Source organism: Phyllobates terribilis, unplaced genomic scaffold (genome assembly GCF_046119375.1).
Source record: "Phyllobates terribilis strain yellow unplaced genomic scaffold, ASM4611937v1 Scaffold_20__1_contigs__length_20440879, whole genome shotgun sequence".
Lineage (NCBI taxonomy): Eukaryota > Metazoa > Chordata > Amphibia > Anura > Dendrobatidae > Phyllobates > Phyllobates terribilis.
In genome coordinates, this window is record NW_027362780.1 from 6,507,386 (window position 1) to 6,514,775 (window position 7,390).

Consider the following 7,390-nt stretch of genomic DNA (forward strand, 5'->3'; position numbering starts at 1 on the left):
AAATACAATTTAATAAAGCATAGGATAAAACAACATAAATACAATTTAATAAAGCATAGGATAAAACAACATAAATACAATTTAATAAAGCATAGGATAAAACAACATAAATACAATTTAATAGAGCATAGGATAAAACAACATAAATACAATTTATAAAGCATAGGATAAAACAACATAAATACAATTTAATAAAGCATAGGATAAAACAACATAAATACAATTTAATAAAGCATAGGATAAAACAACATAAATACAATTTAATAAAGCATAGGATTAAACAACATAAATACTATTTAATAAAGCATAGGATAAAACCACATAAATACAATTTAATAAAGCACAGGATAAAACAACATAAATACAATTTAATAAAGCATAGGATACAACAACATAAATACAAGTAAGTAAAGCATAGGTCAAAATAACATAAATACAATTTAATAAAGTATAGTGTAAAACAACATAAATACAATTTAATAAAGCATAGGATAAAACAACATAAATACAATTTAATAAAGCACAGAATAAAACAACATAAATAAAATTTAATAAAGCATAGGATAAAACAACATAAATAAAATTTAATAAAGCATAGGATAAAACAACATAAATACAATTTAATAAAGCATAGGATAAAACAACATAAATACAATTTAATAAAGCATAGGATTAAACAACATAAATACTATTTAATAAAGCATAGGATAAAACCACATAAATACAATTTAATAAAGCACAGGATAAAACAACATAAATACAATTTAATAAAGCATAGGATACAACAACATAAATACAAGTAAGTAAAGCATAGGTCAAAATAACATAAATACAATTTAATAAAGTATAGTGTAAAACAACATAAATACAATTTAATAAAGCATAGGATAAAACAACATAAATACAATTTAATAAAGCACAGAATAAAACAACATAAATAAAATTTAATAAAGCATAGGATAAAACAACATAAATAAAATTTAATAAAGCATAGGATAAAACCACATAAATACAATTTAATAAAGCATAGGATAAAACAACATAAATACAATTTAATAAAGCATAGGTTAAAACAACATAAATACAATTTAATAAAGCATAGGATAAAACAACATAAATACAATTTAATAAAGCATAGGATAAAACAACATAAATAAAATTTAATAAAGCATAGGATAAAACAACATAAATACAATTTAATAAAGCATAGGATAAAACAACATAAATACAATTTAATAAAGCATAGGATAAAACAACATAAATACAATTTAATAAAGCATAGGATAAAACAACATAAATAAAATTTAATAAAACATAGGTTAAAACAACATAAATACAATTTAATAAAGCATAGGACAAAACAACATAAATACAATTTAATAAAGCATAGTTTAAAACAACATAAATACAATTTAATAAAGCATAGGATAAAACCACAGAAATACAATTTAATAAAGCATAGGATAAAACAACATAAATACAATTTAATAAAGCATAGGACAAAACAACATAAATACAATTTAATAAAGCATAGGATAAAACAACATAAATACAATTTAATGAAACATAGGATAAACAACATAAATACAATTTAATAAAGCATAGGACAAAACAACATAAATACAATTTAATAAAGCATATGTTAAAACAACATAAATACAATTTAATAAAGCATAAGATAAAACAACATGAATATAATTTAGTAAAGCATAAGATAAAACAACATGAATACAATTTAATAAAGCATAGGTTTAAACAACATAAATACAATTTAAGAAAGCATAGGATAAAACTACATAAATACATTTTAATAAAGCATAGGATAAAACAACATAAATACAATTTAATAAAGCATAGGTTAAAACAACATAAATACAATTTAATAAAGCATAGGATAAAACAACATAAATACAATTGATAAAGCATTGGATAAAACTACATAAATACAATTTAATAAAGCATAGGATAAAACAAATTAAATACAATTTAATAAAGCATAGGATAAAACAACATAAATTCAATTTAATAAAGCATAGGATAAAACAACATAAATACAATGTAATAAAGCATAGGATAAAACAACATAAATACAATTTAATAAAGCATAAGATAAAACAACATGAATACAATTTAATAAAGCATAGGTTAAAACAACATAAATATAATTTAATAAAGCATAGGATAAAACAACATAAATACAATTTAATGAAACATAGGATAAACAACATAAATACAATTTAATAAAGCATAGGATAAAACAACATAAATACAATTTAATAAAGCATAGGATAAAACAACATAAATAAAATTTAATAAAGCATAGCATAAAACAACATAAATTCAATTTAATAAAGCATAGGATAACACAACATAAATACAATTTAATAAAGCATAGGATAAAACAACATGAATACAATTTAATAAAGCATAGGATAAAACAACATAAATACAATTTAATAAAGCATAGGATAAAACAACATAAATAAAATTTAATAAAGCATAGGATAAAACAACATAAATACAATTTAATAAAGCATAGGATAAAACAACATAAATACAATTTAATAAAGCATAGGATAAAACAACATAAATAAAATTTAATAAAACATAGGTTAAAACAACATAAATACAATTTAATAAAGCATAGGACAAAACAACATAAATACAATTTAATAAAGCATAGTTTAAAACAACATAAATACAATTTAATAAAGCATAGGATAAAACCACAGAAATACAATTTAATAAAGCATAGGATAAAACAACATAAATACAATTTAATAAAGCATAGGACAAAACAACATAAATACAATTTAATAAAGCATAGGATAAAACAACATAAATACAATTTAATGAAACATAGGATAAACAACATAAATACAATTTAATAAAGCATAAGATAAAACAACATAAATACAATTTAATAAAGCATAGGATAAAACAACATGAATACAATTTAATAAAGCATAGGATAAAACAACATAAATACAATTTAATAAAGCATAGGATAAAACAACATAAATAAAATTTAATAAAGCATAGGATAAAACAACATAAATACAATTTAATAAAGCATAGGATAAAACAACATAAATACAATTTAATAAAGCATAGGATAAAACAACATAAATAAAATTTAATAAAACATAGGTTAAAACAACATAAATACAATTTAATAAAGCATAGGACAAAACAACATAAATACAATTTAATAAAGCATAGTTTAAAACAACATAAATACAATTTAATAAAGCATAGGATAAAACCACAGAAATACAATTTAATAAAGCATAGGATAAAACAACATAAATACAATTTAATAAAGCATAGGACAAAACAACATAAATACAATTTAATAAAGCATAGGATAAAACAACATAAATACAATTTAATGAAACATAGGATAAACAACATAAATACAATTTAATAAAGCATAAGATAAAACAACATGAATATAATTTAGTAAAGCATAAGATAAAACAACATGAATACAATTTAATAAAGCATAGGTTTAAACAACATAAATACAATTTAAGAAAGCATAGGATAAAACTACATAAATACATTTTAATAAAGCATAGGATAAAACAACATAAATACAATTTAATAAAGCATAGGTTAAAACAACATAAATACAATTTAATAAAGCATAGGATAAAACAACATAAATACAATTGATAAAGCATTGGATAAAACTACATAAATACAATTTAATAAAGCATAGGATAAAACAAATTAAATACAATTTAATAAAGCATAGGATAAAACAACATAAATTCAATTTAATAAAGCATAGGATAAAACAACATAAATACAATGTAATAAAGCATAGGATAAAACAACATAAATACAATTTAATAAAGCATAAGATAAAACAACATGAATACAATTTAATAAAGCATAGGTTAAAACAACATAAATATAATTTAATAAAGCATAGGATAAAACAACATAAATACAATTTAATAAAGCATAGGTTAAAACAACATAAATACAATTTAATAAAGCATAGGATAAAACAACATAAATACAATTTAATAAAGCATAGGACAAAACAACATAAATACAATTTAATAAAGCATATGTTAAAGAAACATAAATACAATTTAATAAAGCATAGGTTAAAACAACATAAATACAATTTAATAAAGCATAGGATAAAACAACATAAATACAATTTAATAAAGCATAGGATAAAACAACATAAATACAATTTAAAAGAGCATAGGATAAAACAACATGAATACAATTTATAAAGCATAGGATAAAACAACATAAAGACAATTTAATAAAGCATACGATAAAACAACATAAATACAATTTAATAAAGCATAGGATAAAACAACATAAATACAATTTAATAAAGCATAGGATAAAACAACATAAATACAATTTAATAAAGCATAGGACAAAACAACATAAATACAATTTAATAAAGCATATGTTAAAGAAACATAAATACAATTTAATAAAGCATAGGTTAAAACAACATAAATACAATTTAATAAAGCATAGGATAACACAACATAAATACAATTTAATAAAGCATAGGATAAAACAACATGAATACAATTTAATAAAGCATAGGATAAAACAACATAAATACAATTTAATAAAGCATAGGTTAAAACAACATAAATACAATTTAATAAAGCATAGGACAAAACAACATAAATACAATTTAATAAAGCATAGGTTAAAACAACATAAATAAAAGTTAATAAAGCATAGGATAAAACAACATAAATACAATTTAATAAAGCATAGGATAAAACAACATAAATACAATTTAATAAAGCATAGGATAAAACAACATAAATACAATTTAATAAAGCATAGGTTAAAACAACATAAATACAATTTAATAAAGCATAGGACAAAACAACATAAATACAATTTAATAAAGCATCGGTTAAAACAACATAAATACAAGTTAATAAAGCATAGGATAAAACAACATAAATACAATTTAATAAAGCATAGGATAAAACAACATAAATACAATTTAATAAAGCATAGGATAAAACAACATAAATACAATTTAATAAAGCATAGTTTAAAACAACATAAATACAATTTAATAAAGCATAGGATAAAACAACATAAATACAATTTAATAAAGCATAAGATAAAACAACATGAATACAATTTAATAAAGCATAGGATAAAACAACATAAATACAATTTAATAAAGCATAGGTTAAAACAACATAAATGCAATTTAATAAAGCATAGGTTAAAACAACATAAATACAATTTAATAAAGCATAGGACAAAACAACATAAATACAATTTAATAAAGCATAGGATAAAACAACATAAATACAATTTAATAAAGCATAGGATAAAACAACATAAATACAATTTAATAAAGCATAAGATAAAACAACATGAATACAATTTAATAAAGCATAGGATAAAACAACATAAATACAATTTAATAAAGCATAGGATAAAACAACATAAATACAATTTAATAAAGCATAGTTTAAAACAACATAAATACAATTTAATAAAGCATAGGATAAAACCACAGAAATACAATTTAATAAAGCATAGGATAAAACAACATAAATACAATTTAATAAAGCATAGGACAAAACAACATAAATACAATTTAATAACGCATAGGATAAAACAACATAAATACAATTTAATGAAACATAGGATAAACAACATAAATACAATTTAATAAAGCATAGGACAAAACAACATAAATACAATTTAATAAAGCATATGTTAAAACAAAATAAATACAATTTAATAAAGCATAGTTTAAAACAACATAAATACAATTTAATAAAGCATAGTTTAAAACAACATAAATTCAATTTAATAAAGCATAGGATAAAACAACATAAATACAATTTAATAAAGCACAGGATAAAACAACATAAATAAAATTTAATAAAGCATAGGATAAAACAACATAAACAAAATTTAATAAAGCATAGGATAAAACAACAAAAATACAATTTAATAAAGCATAGGATAAAACAACATAAATAAAATTTAATAAAGCATAGGATAAAACAACATAAATACAATTTAATGAAACATAGGATAAACAACATAAATACAATTTAATAAAGCATAGGATAAAACAACATAAATACAATTTAATAAAGCATAGGATAAAACAACATAAATAAAATTTAATAAAGCATAGCATAAAACAACATAAATTCAATTTAATAAAGCATAGGATAAAACAACATAAATACAATTTAATAAAGCATAGGATAAAACAACATGAATACAATTTAATAAAGCATAGGATAAAACAACATAAATACAATTTAATAAAGCATAGGATAAAACAACATAAATACAATTTATAAAGCATAGGATAAAACAACATAAATACAATTTAATAAAGCATAGGATAAAACAACATAAATACAATTTAATAAAGCATAGGATAAAACAACATAAATACAATTTAATAAAGCATAAGATAAAACAACATGAATACAATTTAATAAAGCATAGGATAAAACAACATAAATACAATTTAATAAAGCATAGGACAAAACAACATAAATACAATTTAATAAAGCATAGTTTAAAACAACATAAATACAATTTAATAAAGCATAGGATAAAACCACAGAAATACAATTTAATAAAGCATAGGATAAAACAACATAAATACAATTTAATAAAGCATAGGACAAAACAACATAAATACAATTTAATAACGCATAGGATAAAACAACATAAATACAATTTAATGAAACATAGGATAAACAACATAAATACAATTTAATAAAGCATAGGACAAAACAACATAAATACAATTTAATAAAGCATAGGATAAAACAACATGAATACAATTTAATAAAGCATAAGATAAAACAACATAAATACAAATTAATAAAGCATAGGTTAAAACAACATAAATACAATTTAATAAAGCATAGGACAAAACAACATAAATACAATTTAATAAAGCATAGGTTAAAACAACATAAATAAAAGTTAATAAAGCATAGGATAAAACATAAATACAATTTAATAAAGCATAGGTTAAAACAACATAAATACAATTTAATAAAGCATAGGATAAAACAACATAAATACAATTTAATAAAGCATAGGTTAAAACAACATAAATACAATTTAATAAAGCATAGGATAAAACAACATAAATACAATTTAATAAAGCATAGGATAAAACAACATAAATACAATTTAATAAAGCATAGGATAAAACAACATAAATACAATTTAATAGAGCTTAGGATAAAACAACATAAATACAATTTATAAAGCATAGGATAAAACAACATAAATACAATTTAATAAAGCATAGGATAAAACAACATAAATACAATTTATAAAGCATAGGATAAAACAACATAAATACAATTTAATAAAGCATAGGATA